Source organism: Lissotriton vulgaris, chromosome 3_2 (genome assembly GCF_964263255.1).
Source record: "Lissotriton vulgaris chromosome 3_2, aLisVul1.2, whole genome shotgun sequence".
In the NCBI taxonomy this organism is placed as follows: Eukaryota; Metazoa; Chordata; class Amphibia; order Caudata; family Salamandridae; genus Lissotriton; species Lissotriton vulgaris.
Genome location: NC_141690.1, coordinates 178,631,587 through 178,649,391, shown reverse-complemented (window position 1 = coordinate 178,649,391; position 17,805 = coordinate 178,631,587). Strand labels below are relative to the sequence as shown.

At 46.3% G+C, this 17,805-nt stretch overlaps 1 protein-coding gene and 1 long non-coding RNA gene across 5 annotated transcripts in view; both read left to right on the top strand.

Annotated features, from left to right (window-relative positions):
- RGS12 (regulator of G protein signaling 12) overlaps positions 1-17,805 on the top strand; it is a 691,597-nt gene that overhangs the window by 179,062 nt on the left and 494,730 nt on the right. The gene's annotated exons all lie outside the window — the stretch shown is intronic.
- On the top strand, positions 1,967-3,667 carry LOC147725482 (uncharacterized). Its single transcript, XR_015309781.1, has 4 exons — positions 1,967-2,018; positions 2,121-2,171; positions 2,301-2,386; positions 3,563-3,667. It is a non-coding gene; the product is annotated as an uncharacterized LOC147725482 (long non-coding RNA).

The following is a 17,805-nucleotide window of genomic DNA, read 5'->3' as shown; positions in this document are numbered from 1 at the left end:
CACTTTATTGAAAGCCGCTGTCAAGTCTAAAAAGCAAGTTCAAAGCGTGGAGGAATTATCGATTGCCTTTTTAGCCAGGAGGGTTAGCGCGTATAAGTTTGTGAGAGTGCCCATTCCAGCCCTAAAGCCTGTTTGTGTCAGAGGAATTAGCCCTCTGCTACTGACTCAGGATTCCAGATCTACCAGAAGATTGGATGCATAGATCTTGGCCTCCACATCTATTAAGGCTATTAGCCTATAATTATTTGGATCTGAGCGGGCTCCTGATTTGTGTATCGGGTGTAAAATACTGCCCCTCCAGGAATCCGGAATTCTCCCGGTGCTTAGGCTGTGACAAAACAAAGGAGATAGTTGGCTGGCCCAAAACTTTCGTTCTTGCCTAAATAGAGCGTTGGGGAGGCCATTTGGACCAGGGGCTCCATCTGCTCTCAAATTTTTTTATGCGAAGGCAACACACTCAGAAATAGACTTAGCCCGACAGTACCACATGGCACGAGCCCCATTGATTGGTTGTCTACACTGAGCATAGGGTTTTACAAATGTGGTTTCTGTGTGATGTGTAGATGGGCCAAATATGGCACCAAACAATTCTCTTATCCGAAAGGGGATACATTCACAATTGACACAAACATTAACTGTATGACCAAATACGTGGTATACATCATTGAATGTAACTGTGGCAAACAATATGGCGGCAGCACGATCCGACCCCTTAAGGACAGAATCTCGGAACACATGAGGGCAATACTGAAACATGACCCTTAATACCCCGTGGCACTGCACGTAGCAGGTTGTCAACAAACCGAAACAGAGCAGTTCGCTTTTTTGGCATTGACACAGTTAACATGGGAGTTAGAGGGGGCAACAGAGAACTCAAACTCAGACGTGCTGAAGCTATGTGGATAATGAGGATGCACGCGGTGGGTCAGGGATTGAACTATGACTCGGAGTTTCAATTCTTTTTGGGAGACTAACTGTTATATATCTCTGTCCACAACGCCTGAAAACAGTTACTCATGTTTGTATCATTCTACAAATATACCTTGTTACGCGTTCCATCCCAAGGGGACGCTAACAGAACTCGACCAAGATATATCAGAAAGCCTATTCTGAGGCATTTTATGTGTCTGACCATGTATACCAAGTAGTGCTAAGAATGCTTAGTTATGGATAGGTCGTATGTTGAGACTAAACGCACGTGTAAACTGCACGTGTAAACGTGCGTTTTAAACTACTTTTCCACTTCTATCCACTGTACTTCAAGTCATTTCATTAACTATGGAAGATTATCCATGCAACTATATGAGGATATAATTTTAAGTGATTAACGTTGTCATGTATACTCTTGAATGGGGTGTTCAATGCAAATACACCCACAGGGAATGACAGCACCTCTTCTCGTATTTGATAACGTTATTATAAGAGTGTAAATATTTCTGAACACATATGTCTCCATTATGATACAATGTAAGAGTGGTTGGAGAGACATCTTCATGCACAATTTTAAGATCGACTGAATCCGTGCATGTCTTAATTCACCCACTATCACTTCACGAATAATCATCCTGACTGAGTGTTGGGGACTTTTCAACAATACTACTATATTTCCTTTTACTATTTTTTCTCTCCGTGATTAATAAGCAAAATACCAAGCACTTTATTCTTGCAAATATATTGAGGCAGTTTTTTCAGACATTTCGATTTTTCCCGCACACGGGTCAATTATACGGGCCAGTGGTGTGCTGTTAGGGTGTTCTCTTTTGAAATCGACAATTTTGAGAAAATACTTGACCCACAAACTGGGTGTTCAAAACGCCCGGTTGAGTGCAGTTATACTCACTTCCAGGTGAGGCGTCCATGAACGTGGATACACGTGGATACACGCTCAAGTCCGTTTTTCAAGGTCACATGACAAGGAACTGACGTTTAAGGAGGCGGCTGTTTCCGGGTCAAGTGTCCATTACCAGGAACACGGCGACCCGGGAGCAGCACCTCTGCGAAAACTAACAACGATACAAGTAAGCGCACTTACAGGCAGTTGGCAATTACTGTATACCGCAAAGTTATTGATACCATTTGGGCATTATCTGAGCCCTGCTTTTTTCTTTTGATTTGTCTAGATAACGAATCACGGAGGGCACAGAGCTCCTCTCGCCACATTTTATAGCGAGGTGAGTGGCTTTTCGCAACTAAAGGATAGCACGTGATATGGTCCTTTACCGTGACACGAGATTTTAATGGTATGACGCTTTGGCTACAGCACAACACGGTTTTTAGCATTAATGTTTGATGTTTTTCAGACCACGAATAAAATTGGAGCTATCCGCTCCTTTGGGACATACTGAAACGCTCCCGGGCGTAACGCAGAAGCTATCATAGCTTCAAGGTAATTGACTTCGATAGCTGAGCACTTGGCCATACACGTGGTGGCTTATATAACCCTTATAGCCAGACGTTGTCCTAGATCCAACTCTGGATTAGGCTGCTTAAATACTACTGCATAGCAGGCTTCCCCATCCAATGTGTTTACAATTGTTCATAATGTCTCTTAATGCACGGATTGACTGACACCATTGAAAAACCCCTATGACTTTCAGTCATGATTACCCACGGTGTAGCTTATGACTTATATATAGAGTTTTCACCTTTTTTACTCCTCTTTAAAAATCCTAAACCTGGAATGATTAAGATGGGGCCGGTGGACAGATATAGTATGGGCTTTTTCTGAGTATAAGTTCTATGTAATAGATAGACTATACATATTTTACGCATCTCTGCAGATCTTGATTTCTCTTCTTCCAATTGTGTTTTCAGTCCATGCCCTCATTTCCGTATTCGAATTTTAAGATGGTCTTGGGCCCTACCGGGTCGGAAATATCACCTGCAGAGCGGTGAGCTTGAGTTTATTATTTTACGCCCTGCTTTGATTTTACATAGCAGGTTTCTAGTGTTCTGACCAACCACTTGCCTTGTACATATAACTCACTCTTTAATTTTCTTTTCCCACTTTTTGTTCTTCTCCCTTTTCTTTTATTTGCTTTACTTTTTTCTTCCATGTATAATTTTGGTTCTCTACAGACCTTTGGCTTATACGCAGCTACCTAGAGGTATGTGTTGAAATATGACTTTTTGGAAGATACACACCACTGAAGTGGTAAATAGCACTAAGATCACCTGAATGTCTGCCTAGCATTATGCCCGATCGGATAGACACGTTGTTCATTAAAGATTCACTGCTCACGGCGCACGTTAACATTTATCTCGGGTGTTGTTCGTGCATGCTAGATCTTGGTGATCTTTCACAGTGTGCCAATCCACACACACGCTGTGATGTGTCAATTCACGAAAAATCTAGAGTCCAGCACAATCCCCTTAGTTGGACCACCAAATTAAGTGCACTTTGCTTAAGATGTCTTTCATTTAGCAGGTCAGGATTTTCAACCATTGGTCACCATTTCATGCTTGAACTTGTCGTCATTTTTGAACTTGAGCACCAATCAATATGTAATCGTCATCTAAGATTGTGTCTTGTCTACAAAAAGCATTATTTTGTTGTTTCCAGCCCTGAAGATTTGCGCAAGCGATGAAACACGTGTCGGCTGGCTGTTGTAAAGCTTTGAGAAATTAAAAAGAACCAAAGGACTATCTGACGTCACCCTCTTCTTTTTCCAATTGTTTGAATAGTTACTGTTTCTCTGCAAATATTGTTTCTTTGAATTTTTATGTACTACCACCTACGTGTACAGCAATACTGTGTGTGTGCATAGAGTACTTCTATGTCTACTGGTCCACTTAGCTATGCACTGACCAAGTTCCTAACGCTAACATCCCAGTGTATGTTTATACATACTTGTATGGATGGCCTGTTTGGTGCATATATTGTGTGTAGTTGTGAACCATAATAATGTAGTCTTGTGGTTTCCATTTTTGTAAGCCTCTTGCATGTTCATGTACACAAGATGTTTTTTTTCCAGACGGTGGAAGTGTATTGCTGACAATCCCGAAGCTGGAGGGAGGAGTCAGGGCTCTCTTTAGAAATTCGATTTGGATCTTTTGCTGTAAGAGCTGATGATTAGACTTCCTGAAGCACTGCCATTTAATAGATAGTGGGGCGAAAGGTGGGACTGTAGTCTCTGTTGTTTAGAGGGGCCAGACTTTTGTCTCTTTTCCCAATCATGGTCAGAGTTGCTGTTGAAAGTCGGGTGCAGAAGGTCACACCTTGTTGTGCCTCTGTTGTGGGTGCTAGAGATGACCTTGCCGTGAAGAGCATAACTCTACATAAAGATTGTGTCTAGAAGGCACCCTGGAAAGGACATAAAACAAGCATTTGCAATGCAATAGGTCTCGCATTAGGAAAGTTTGTGCTATTGGTCTTGTAAATTACTATTTTTTTATTAATGTGTTTGTGATCGTGGGGGTGTCGCGGGCCGGAAAATCAGGCAAGGAGGCCGGATATAGTGGGCTATAGTTGAGCTTTATTGGTACGAAAGTCAATAGACAGGATGACAAAGGTAGTCCGGTAAGACGGGGTGGTTCTTCCTGGTCGACGATCTTCTGTTGCCGGGTCTCGGGATGTTCTTCGTCTCCGTTGCTGGGGAGGTACCTCGGAGGGCAATAAGAGAGAGAGAAGGGACCGTTAGACCGAACTGGGTCTCAATCGTATGCTGACACCGACACCGGGACGTGCGTGGGAAGAAAAGAAGGACTAGTGAGGTAGGGTTCTATGGGGAAGAGGAACGTACGGAAGACAGGGAAGTAGGTCAGAGAAAAGAGTGTTAGGGTGACGGTGGCGGGAAGGGGGGCGTTTGCAAGGTGAAGTGCTTTACAATAATCACAGTGCAGTTATCGTGCGACAAGTGCCTAAAGGTGAGAGAGCTATACAATATATACACTGAACACCTAGCGTGCTCACGGGGAGGTTTACGCTACTCACGCGGTCCGCCGTAGCTCTCCAGTTGAGCTACGGCCGCTCTTCAGCCACCTCCTCAAGGGCTCCACCAGTCCTCCGACCACTCGTCTTCTTCGGCTTGCTCTTCCTCTCGCTCTCCAACACCAGTCTGAGTATCCTGCCACAATGCTCCGACCTCGTCCTCACAGTGGCGTTCGCTTTTCACTGGTGCTGTCGCTGCCTCGGAGGTGGGACTTCCGAGTTCACGGTGACGTACTTCCGGTGCCTGAGGCCCGGTGATAGGTTCCTGGAACAGAGAGAGGGGCGGGGCACTGTGGGTCATGCTGTTCGTTCTGACACTGTTACGGACCCGAGGGGGTGGTCTAAAAGTGCGTGAGTGGGAAGTCCTTGACAACGGTAAGGTTTCAGGGGGGCACAGTCCAGGCGGGGGTGAAACAGGGACCGGGTCACAGTGTTGTTTTTGAAAATAGCTAAATTAATAGCTTTGTCATTTACAATGCCAATAGTTATAACTTTCGCAAATATGACACCTATAGCATTTGTAATGCAACATGTTTTGTATTTACGTGACTTGGATGTATTGATATTACAAATAACAATGGCTTTTAATTTTTTTTAATAATTAATACTAAAATAAAAGTGATTGTAATTTATAAATGGCAATAGCTTAAACTTTTGTAAATAACTTTTGTGAAGATTATGTTCAGTGTATTTTATTGACGAAAATCCAAGAACAGAAGTGAAATATTAACATCTTTTTGTGACATTTGTAATAAAGCTTGAAACATTGAGAGACCATATTTGAACCAGTGTCCTATGTTGGTCGTGTTCCAATTAAGGGAGGACCTGGCCTGGCAGCTCGGGCTAATCAGTTCCTAGTGGAGCACGGTCAAGACAAATTTACATATGGCAGGGTCCAAAACAAAGTGGTGCAATGGGCAAAAAAACATGGACTGGGATTCGGCCCGAGTTATTGGCAGTGGCGGAGATTAAATTTAAGCATTCCATCCATAACCTGGTTGTTGTACTTGACTTTATTTTTAAGAATAGAGAAAATCAAGTTAATGGTGCGAGCCGAATAAACAGAGTCTATAATATGTAAATTAAGTTCAACACACTTGAGACACGCAAGATCATGCACAGCACGTCTGCTTACATTACACTATATGCAGGGCCAGTGGAATCATGCAGTTCACTTTATTTTCTGCATCATAATGGATTTGCCGCATTTACCACATAATCCAATATAATCAGCATAATTTGCAGATGTTAACCAAAACATGTTTCCGATTCAAAAAGATCAAAAGCGACTAAAATTGCTACTGCGCGTGATGCAGCACAGTGGCAGGCCACCTTCAGTTTCTGATGGCTGAATTTAGGCGTTCAATGTGAGGCGTAACCTTTGCTCATACAGTGGTAACGTGTAAAAAAGGAAACGACAAAAGAGAAGTAATACTGCTTCAAAAGGTATTGCGTTATTCGCATGTTCCTGCCGCATACATTAAGAACTCCTGCTGCATTATTTGATCCGCCCGTGCCGCATACTTCCAAAGACCCTGACTGTGTACACGGTGCTCGCAGGGCTGTGCAGTGCACAGCTTCTAGTACAGAAAAGGTGTGGCAGGGCTTGCTTCCCGGGTGGAATTACGGATGGGACGGCCCCCTCCAGCAGCCCTAAAATAGCAGTCAGTCTTTACACTACCAGGATCCTGCGACATTCCTGGAATTCCAGAGCAGAGGTGGTGGAGGGGGGTAGGACGGCACAGACTTGCAACTGGAAATCCGAGCACGTCGGACATTTACAACCCCATAATTGAAACACTTCCTCCTCTACTTGCCACCCAAAACAATCCCCCACTGACCTGTGTGGCCGTGGACGTCCTGCTCTCCTCGCCCACTCTCAGATCGAGGTAAAGTCATATCCGGGGGTACATTTATCATAGCGTTGTAGCGTGGGGCAAGGTTGGCGCGGCACTAAAGTTAGATTTATCATGCCACCTCTTTGGGCGGCCCGCGCTTACCTGCCGTCTCATGGCGGCAACACCCCCCTCCCTCCCTCCTCCTACAATGCCGCGGTCGCGGGACGGCGCCGGACCTCGCCACTGCCAGCACCCAACTCTTCAATGAGACCACATATGTGCCAATGGACTCAATGACCCACGGACACAACAAACTGAGCCACCTATGTGCCCATGGACACAACAAACTGAGTGGCATCTGTGCCCACAAACATAACTAACTGAATCACATCTGTTCTCACGAAAACACCAGAAGAGACAAACTGAGTCACAGGGGTTCCCATTGACGCAACAAACGGAGCGCATGTAAAGTCTAAAGTAACGTACGCAATGTTATCTTGTTCTTTCATGCAGCTATGGAGGAGGTCAGATGTCAACATCATAGCCTTCTAAATGAGCGCACCTCTACAGATTTAGAAGGATTTATTACCATTACATATGGCAGGACCTCCACCTTCAATACCCCGCCTGGAACTGACCTACTGCGCTGCTTGAAACAACAAGCAAACTCACCGCCGCAGCCCGGCTTCAACAGGAAGCCAGGCAACCTTTGTTGGGACGGGGGCGGGGCCGGACACGCGACCGGAGCTTCCCAGGAGGCAGGCTGCAGTGGCTGGCGCATGGCTCCGGTGCAGAGAGAGGAGAGCCCTGCGTGCAGCCGGCGTCCACCCGGGAAGGCAAGGAGCGGAGTGCCGGTGTCCCTGTGCCCGTTGACGTCGGAGTGAGCAGCCCCGGAGCGGGACCTGACTGGGCACGTTGTCTCCCCGGAAGAGTCCTGTGGAGTAGAAGTCCCGATGAGTGGGGCTCCGTGCTTGTGTGTCTGTGTGTATGCTGGGGGGTGGGGGGCGGCAGCGTGTGTATGTGTGTGTGTGTGTGTGTGCGCGCCTGTGTGTGTGCGTGCATGCAGAGGGGTGGGGGCTGGCTGTGTCTGTGTGTGAGCAGGGGCTGTGAGTTACTCTGCGCAAGCGCGGCTCAGACGCTCGCTCCCGCGGTCAAAACTGAGACTGCAAAAGCGCGCGTCTGAGTCGTGTCCACATTCCTAAATACGGACCACATTAGGTCTGAAGCAGACACTCTCAATGCTCACGCATTGAGAGTAGGTCTGCTCGACCTAAAAATAAGAACTAACCCAAGCAGGTTCTGAAATTGCAGTCAGAGAATCCACATCTGTCTACTTTTATCTGTATAAAAGTAAGAGTTTGTTGTTTTAAGTAATTTTTGGCTAAGGGGGGGTGCTCTGCATAGCACCTAGAGCACTGTTGTGCAACCATAATCATAGTTGCTGTCTGCCAAACAGGAAGCTTCCCAGAGGTGAGGGGACATCATCTTGAGTCTGACCTTGAAGTTACAGCAGTCTCCCTGTCTTGAAATGCTTGAGGCTGACCTACCTGAGAAGGAGACTGCCATCCATGCAGGGCGGTGTGGACCACCAGTGCAAGAGGAAGCACCTGTTGACAAAGCAGAGGGTCTGTCTGCACAGACACACAGCAGCAAGATTGGCATCCTCTTGTATTGGAGCACCAACTCTCTTGCCTAAAGTGGCTGCAACATGGCACTGCTGAAGTGTGCCTGAGTGGGCATTGCTGCTGTAACCTTGAAAGTAGCTTCTAGCTGACACTGAACATTTGTACTATAGCTGACCATGCTGATGAAAGACCGGAATTGTGGCAAAAGCAGGCTGTACCGCCATGATGACGGACCAGACCTATGCGGACAAAGCCACCGTCGGTTTGTATGAGTGGTGTTGGAGCTGCATCACTGGTCTGAGAAGGAACTTTTGTCTATCTTGTGACCTCTGACCCTGGCTGACTCACCCTGCTCTTGGAAGAGGGCCTCTGAAAGACTGGAGATCGCCAGTGCCCTGAGTCTGTTAGAATCTAGGTAGGTGCCTTCGCAGTTGCTGCTCCCACGTACAGGACCAAGGTGTCAACGGACTCACAGCCGGTGCGTAAATGATGAAAGGAAGGACCAAAAGCTCTGACGGTGGGAGAAAAGTACTCACTATTCCATACTCTGGCTAAGTCTGAGTGCACAAACTGCACGAGAAGGGTAGTACTGCATTTGTGCCTGAAACCTGCTGTACTATGTCTTAAACCCAGTTAGGGAAGGTGAGGGGAAAGGGACCCTGAGCTTTGGATACAGTGGACCTGTGCCCGTGGATATTTGGACCTGCATATTCTAGTGAGTGGCCTTTTGTTTTTGAGTTTATTAAAGTAATTCGTTTTTTTATATATAAAAGATTAGCCCTGGGTTGGATGATCAGTTATAGAGCTGTTCTGTGATTGTTTATTTCTTAGCTTGATGCACCTTCTCGTTACATCCCTAAGAAGCCTGTGCCTGATTGCAATTGTTACCACTGAGAGTGAAGTGCTGAACTGGTTTGACTTGATCCAGTTTGCTGAGTTATAGAAGGACAGAACCGAGGACATCAGAGGCAATCTACCCTAGCCCCCATGGCTGGGGTGCACCAATCTTTTTAACCTATGGCTTTTCAGTATGGGATCCCACAACCTGGCTTTTATGTCAATCTAAAACTGTCTCTCTTATTGACCATACGCTCTGACAACTCACCCAGGAACTTGAGGCAGTTCTGAATGCTTCACAACTCTTTCTGGGGTATGGAAATATATATAAATACTACATTAGAGTGCAATAGTTGACATTACATATATCAACAGTATAAATGTGGGACAGCAAATGCGAGAACAGGAAGTCTCATGTAAAGGATTGCCTTAAATGGCATGACCATGACTTTTTGTACATGGTAGCAAGCAAGAGTTTTAGATGTGTGGGGTTGTGCTGTAAAGGAGGTTGGCTAGGCGATTTAGATGTCATTGTTAACAATGGCCCAATGTCTTGGGTTCTGCTTTTGGAATGTCAGCGCTATATGATAGAAATGTATGGTGAGAGTTGTAGAAGAATGCTTAAAATATGTTTGGTGGAACTGCAAGACTCCGAATAGCAACTGCTATTGACTATGATGCTAGGACCTTCTCCCTGTGTTGCACGCTTTGGAAATGTTGCAGAGCCTACAAATGCTGTCTGGGTTCCTCGATAGATACTCCATGGGTTAGGAGAGTCCGACTCTGTGGCTCAGATTTTTCTGCGGAAAATACGTGCCCCTGGACGGTTTTGAAAACGTTTTAAAGTTTTGGTACTTTTTCAAACCTCAACTTTGTCCTATCAACAGTAAATTCGAAAAAGTATGTTTGAACACTAGATCAGGAGAGTGAGTCTTAGCAGAAAAGCCACTCCTTCGCGTTCATTGGAGCACTTGCTGGACATCCTTTTATCCTCTTCGAATGAGTGTACAACGGTGTTGTGTTATCTTTGGATATAGATTGACAGAAGGCGTTCGTGACAAGGTGTGGAAAGGTGCAGATACTCGGATGTTCAAACAGCTTGATGGCAAGACGTACGAAAAGGACTGTAGAGTAATTTGCACCGGTTAGGCAGTACATATTTCAGTACACTTGTTAAATATTGGTGATTTTGGAAAGTAAAGTGAATGTAGTTGGCTGTAATACTTCGATTATTGTTGGTATTAAACTGTGACCGTATCTGCATATTGCTTGGTTTTCTATAGATTTTATATTTGCACCCCACAGATTTCCCTTTACCGACAAGCAAACAAATTATCCAGAAATGTAAATGTCTTTCTGCAGTTTTTTTTTTTTTTTTTTTTAATTTCCGAAATTCTTTATTGTATATAGAAAAATATAAATTTACATACATGGACGAGGTTTATACATGAGTGGAAGAAGAAAGAAGAAAGTAGGCTAAAGAGGAGAGAGGAAGAAGAAGGGGGGGGGGGGGGTGGGGAGCGGTAGTCCGTGCTCGTGATATTGTTCGCCAGTTCGTAGTCTCATAGTTCGTATTCCGTCCTTTTGATGTTCCATTTAACCTAATTTTCTGAGAATGTTAACTTGGGTACTTAGGCATCCGAAAGCGGAAACAGCATATGCTTTATTGAAAAAAGTAGCGAATTAACAGCATAAAATGTGTTGGCATTGGGTTTTGTGACATGGTTTTATTGAATTTATTTATTTCAAGTGGGAAGGTCCAGTTCCTGACATAAATTTAAAAGGGCCTACTCAGAATTTAGGGAGAAACTACATATTGTTTAGTTAAGCACACATCAAGAAATGCTATGGCATAAAACCACACGATCAGCGCGGCACATTTAATAATAGTCGTATGTAAACATGCCTTACTAATGCTAGATTTAAAAAGAAAATTATGCTGTCTGAAGATTTATGGCATATTCAGCATGCCATGACTAAAATACTTCTCTGTGATTTACTTAAAGATACAAAGATATGGAGGAAGCCCATGACCTTCAGATTAGAGAAAACGGATCAGACACCAGACTAAACCGTCGATCCTGGGTAAAAAATGGTTTCTCTGTTTTTGTTTGCAGAGATTAGGATGCCAAGCAACCAAAAAATAAAAGTGTTTGAATTTTCGCACAGTCATGCTAACGGTTTCTTAACATTTTCCAAACCGATATTAAGATCTATCATTTTTCCATGGGAATAGATAATTTTACAATGTAAGCTGGAGTACTTAATTCGAAAGAACTACAACTGTCCCTCTGTCTACACAAAAGTTTGTAAAATCAGGTTTCACACTTGTCATATGCGCACAGCATGCAAGTGTTCAGTAGTTGGGACCCACAGCCATGGTGGTATATGGTGCTAAAATAAAATATCCAATGTCATAAAATAATTAATTTTAGATCATCTAAAACAGGGCGTGCAAGAGCTTTTGTTGTGGCACCAACAGCTTGGATACTATTTCTTCGGGAGTACCACATATATGTTGGGAAAGCATCCTATCAAACACATCCAGTAGCCATAGGGCAGTGAGTACTGTAGGAGGAAACATAGGGAAGTTAATCTAGATCTGTTTTGATAAATGATTGTTTCATATGGTGCAATTAATATTAGAAATTCACAAAGTACCTCTCGGATCATTTGAGGTGCCAGGCATTAATACGTATTAAACGTGAGTGGACTAAGTGTGGTTAAATCTCTAATTTCTCGCCAACTCTCCCAAGAAAGAGCAAACACTTGACAAACTCTTGATAATTTTGGTACATTAAGCTATGTGCTTCTGCAGTGTCAACGTCTGCTGTGTAAACCAGACCATCCCAAAACTCATCGGCAGGACACACACTATTGTACAGCACAAAGGAAGGTAGTGCAAACCATTTGTAGTGCTTGTCTTTCAGAAGGTCAGTGTATTGTTTGATGAAACTTTGTCAAGCGCTTGCTTTCGAGATTTCACCCATTCTTCTCCATGTCCTTGTAATTGCCTAAACTACCAGATCTATTTTTTAGTTAGAAAGTGAAGTGACTGCTGCCACAGGCAGACCCTGCTTCTAAAGAGAGGTTGGTGGCCACTGGAGTGTCACAAAGAGCAACAAAGTGCCCATTCATGAATGTCTTCGTCTGCCAGACTACTCGGTGACTAGAATGTTGCACTATTAATGTTTGTGAGGACACTGCGCTTGTTTGCGTCCTGAGCATCGCTTCTAAGAATCCTGGTCATATTAACCCAATGACTTGTCTCCCAACTAGTGTAATGAGCTCTCCTGATTTGGCAGGTATGACCGCCCCCCACTACAGCTTACAGAATAAGAAACGGTAGGGCTGTGACATTTGAATTGCATGATTCAATTCATCTTTCAGGAAGTAAACTGACTTCTTTCCACTTCCCGCTTTGTAGGTCTGCATCATTGACTTAACCTGTGTATGACTCACCTGGCGGTAAGGTCAGTTATGGGGTTATATGGTGTTTGGGACAGGGATGTCCCTGCATGGTGTACAGTTTTTTCCCCTGCCGTGAGTGCTAAATGTATCTGGTATCCTGAGTTTCAGACTATTTGGCTCAACTTCACATTAATCTAGTATATATACGAGGGCTTCAGCCTGTCCCTTGATGAGTCTAGTCCTGTACCTGGAGGGACGCACCATTGTAACAGGGCAACTCAAGCTTATAGTGTTTTTTTAGCAGCATATCATGTTTTGTAGGGATTCTAGTGTGAGCAGACGTTTTAATCTGTGTCATAGGAATAGTGGACTACTGTCCCACTCGTGTTAAGCTCTGCTGCAACAGATGAATGAAAATATTTCTAAAGCACTCTGCTACTGCGAGAGTGTCCAGGCACGAAGATGAACCAGGATCCCTGCTCTAATATGTGCATGCGTTCTTTAATGTATTGTGTGGTTTATGTGTTACTTACACTATGTATACCTGAGGGAACCAGAGTGACAGAGACCTGTTGGCTCAATTTTTGAAGCCCCTGTCCTGCTCATACGCACAAGATGTAGATTAGGTTACCTTCCCAGGCAGTAGAAGTAGTTTGCTGATGTTTCTGAGACTGAAGCGAGGAGAACTAGACACTGAGATAAGCTCAACTTAGAAATTCAATAAAGTCCTTTTTGTGTACATCTGAGGATTAGTTTCCCTGAATACTGACATTTGGTGGCTAGTAGGGTTTAAAAGTAGGACTTCAGTTCCTGTTGTCAAAGTGTGAATTGTCCTTAAGAAAGAGTCTGCCTTTTGCCTCTCTTCCTGATCACTGAACATGTGTGGTTTTGATAGCTAGGGCAGAATGCACCATTTTGTGCCTCTATTGTGTTTTCCTAGCTAAAGGTGACTGCTGTGAGGAACATCAGTCTAAACGAAGGGTGAGTTTCGGAAAACTGCCTTAAAAAGACACATGAAAGAACAACACTTCCTAGAAGATGCGTTCTGGCAGGAATGGTACTCTGGACTCCTGCATGCCTTCCTGCCTCTGGCTCCCCTGCCCAAAGTTCTGAAAAAGATCAGGAATGACATTGCCTAGTCATTCTAGAAACTCTGGACCGAGTCAGGAGAGCGTGCCATGTGAAGCTTCTTGGCATGTGTATGTTTCCTCCGATCAGGCTGGCACTTAGGGAGGACCTCCTGTCTCAACAATGAGGTACAGCCCTCTAGCTGATTCTGTGCAATCTTCAGATCCATGTGTTGTGATTGAGCAGGGGCATTTAACTGGATTTGATCAGCTGCTGGAAGTCATTCTTACCACCAGAAGCGTATTGCCCTGCTATCGGCGCTTGGTATCGTAGCCTGCTGCATTTCTTCTTTTATTCTTCCATTGTCAGCTGGTCATAGCGCATTTCACCGTAGCGCCGCACCTTAATTATTGGCTCGTAGCGCGACTGCCCTGAGACATTGTAACAGCCTGCTCTTGTTTGTAACTGTGTACTCGCCATTGATGATTGTTGACTTCGCCTCAGTTTCGGTTTCTATCCCCGACCACCATATTGTGATTACGCTTCCCTTGGCCCGCCTACCCTCCCCGCTACCGCCTCCCAGCTGCCCCTCCCACCCACGAACATATAGCTCACCTCCTCCTACATTCTGCTGTGACCGTCTCGACTTGTGCCAAAGCGGTCGCTCCACACGCCTCCTGACTCCGCTCTGAGTGCCTTCCCTGAAGCGCTTTCCCTGCTCTCCGCTACTGCAACACCAGAAGCGCATTGCCCTGCTATCGGCGCTTGGTATCGTAGCCTGCTGCATTTCTTCTTTTATTCTTCCATTGTCAGCTGGTCATAGCGCATTTCACCGTAGCGCCGCACCTTAATTATTGGCTCGTAACGCGACTGCCCTGAGACATTGTAACAGCCTGCTCTTGTTTGTAACTGTGTACTCGCCGTTGATTGTTGACTTCGCCTCAGTTTCGGTTTCTATCCCCGACCACCATATTGTGATTACGCTTCCCTTGGCCCGCCTACCCTCCCCGCTACCACCTCCCAGCTGCCCCTCCCACGCTCTGCCCCCTCCACTCTCCACTTAAGACCGATGACCCAACGCGCTGCGGTTGCGCCGAAGGTGCGCCAAAGGTAAGCCCGTCTACGCCCGTCCGCGCCGAGCCCGCGCCCAGCGCCAGACCCCCTGGCCCCCGTTCTATCCACCCCACCCGCATTACATACTCCGCCTCCACCCTCTTAGCCCTTAACACCGGCCGACTCCCCTACTGCGCCCTAGCCGCACCTGGACACACCCATGGACCCTTCACATGCAACTCCTGCAAGTTTGACAGCACCAAAACCAACTCCCTATCCACGAACACCAAGCTTAGATCTGACACCAACCACCTAAATTGCATCCTGCTCAATACCCGCTCGGTCCACAGACACGCCATCGACCTCTGGAATCTACTAGACACTATCTCTCCAGACGTCGCCTTCCTAACAGAAACATGGATGAACGCCTCCTCAGCCCCAGACATCACCATCGCCATCCCGGAAGGCTACAAAATCATCCGAAAAGACCGCACCAAGCAAACAGGAGGAGGCATCGCTATCGTCCACAAGAATTCCATCCGCATCTCAACCAGCTCTGACGTCAACCTTGCTAGCGCCAAACACCTTCACTTCCAGATCCACACCGACCCCAAGACCACACTCAGAGCACCCTCCTCTACAGGCCACCAGGACCCCGTGCACAATTCTGTGAAGACATCACTGACTTTATCACCCCACACTCCCTCCCCTCTGAGGACTACATTCTATTGGGAGACCTCAATTTTCACCTGGAAAAGAGCATCGACTGCAACACCACCACCCTTCTGGACAATCTCGCCAACCTCAGACTCAAACGACTTGTTAATACCCCCACCCACATTGCAGGGCACACACTCGACCCCATCTTCACCTCCAGCAAACATATCTCTTTCAGTCACACCACTGCTCTCCATTGGACGGACCACAGCTGCGTTCACTTTGTCTACAAAAAGACCACAACCCACAACCACCCCCAACCTACTCTGCGAAGAAACTGGAACAAAATCACCATCGACAAGATCTCCTCATCGCTTCTTCAAAACCCCCCTGCCCACTCTTCGAACGCCAACCAAGCAGCCATTAACCTCACTCAATGGCTAACCAACAGCGCCGACATCCTAGCACCCCTGAAAAAACGTCAAATCAAACTTGGCAACAAAAACCCCCCCTGGTTCAACGATGATCTTAAGAAATCCAAGAAACTCTGTCGCTCCCTTGAGAAGGCCTGGAAAAAAGACCCAAACACCAGCACCAGGGATGCCTTCAAAAACGCCACCCGCATACACCATCAACTGATCCGGACTGCCAAGAAAGCCGCCTTCAAAGACCGACTTGACTTAACAACACACACAACAGCAAGGAATTATTCAACATCGTCAAAGAGTTTACCAACCCCACTGCCAACTCCAACGACATCACTCCCTCTCAAGCCCTTTGCGACTCCCTAGCTTTGTTCTTCCACGACAAAATCGCAGACATCCACAACAGCTTTGACTACCAACCCGGAGACCAATCCACCCAACCTTCCGCCATACCTTCACCCCCCTTGAACATCCTTAATGACAGGAACCCAATCTCCACTGAGGACACCATCCGCCTGATGAACTCCATCCACTCAGGATCCCCCACAGACCCATGCCCTCACCACATCTTCAACAAAGCAGATTCCATCATAGCACCACACCTCCGAGACGTCATCAACTGCTCCCTCAACTCCGCCACCTTCCTGTAAAGCTGGAAACACGCCGAACTCAGCGCCCTTCTGAAAAAACCCACAGCGGACCCCACCGAACTCAAAAACTACCGCCCCATCTCGCTCCTTCCATTCCCAGCCAAAGTCATCGAGAAAGCTGTCAACAACCAGCTCGCCGCCTTCCTCGAAACCAACAAATCCCTCGACTCATCACAGTCCGGCTTCCGAGCCAAACACAGCACTGAGACCACACTCATCTCAGCAACAGACGACATTCGAACTCTACTGGACAATGGAGACACAGTCGCCCTCATCCTCCTCGACCTCTCCGCAGCCTTCGACACAGTCTGTCATAACACCCTGTTACATCGCCTCAGAAACATCGGAATCCAAGGAAAAGCACTGGAATGGATTACCTCGTTCCTTGCCGGAAGAACCCAGAGAGTCCGCCTCCCACCATTCAAGTCAGAGGCCACTGAAGTAATTTGCGGCATGCCACAAGGATCCTCACTCAGTCCCACCCTCTTCAACGTATACATGAGCCCCCTCGCGGCCATCGCACGCCAACACAACCTCAACATCATCTCCTACGCTGATGATACCCAACTGATCCTCTCACTCACCAAAGACCCTAACACCGCCAAAACCAACCTGCATGAAGGAATGAAAGAAGTAGCCGAGTGGATGAAGCACAGCCGTCTGAAACTGAATTCCGACAAAACAGAAGTCCTTATCTTAGGCACCTCCCCCTCTGCCTGGGACGACTCTTGGTGGTTAGAGTCCCTCGGAAAAGCACCCATCCCGACGGACCACGCACGGAACCTGGGCGTCATTCTGGACTCCTCACTCTCGATGACCAGACAAGTCAATGCCGTTTCATCTTCTTGCTTCAACATTCTTCGCATGCTCAAAAAAACATTTAGCTGGATCCCCACCGAAACGAGAAAAACGGTCACCCACGCACTGGTTACAAGCCGACTGGACTACGGAAACACCCTATACGCCGGTACCACCGCAAAACTTCAGAAAAAACTCCCAACACATCCAGAACGCCTCAGCCAGACTCGTACTAGACATCCCGCGCAATGACCACATTTCTGGTCACCTGAAAAACCTCCACTGGCTCCCCGTCAATAAGAGGATAACATTCCGCCTCCTAACCCACGCACACAAAGCACTTTACGAACTTGGACCCGAATGCCTCAACACACGACTTTCCTTCTACACCCCCTCCTGCCAGCTACGCTCCTCCAACCAAGCCCTGGCTGCTGTACCTCGCATCAACAAAACCACCATGGGAGGAAGATCCTTCTCCTACCTGGCGGCTAAAACCTGGAACTCACTTCCCAT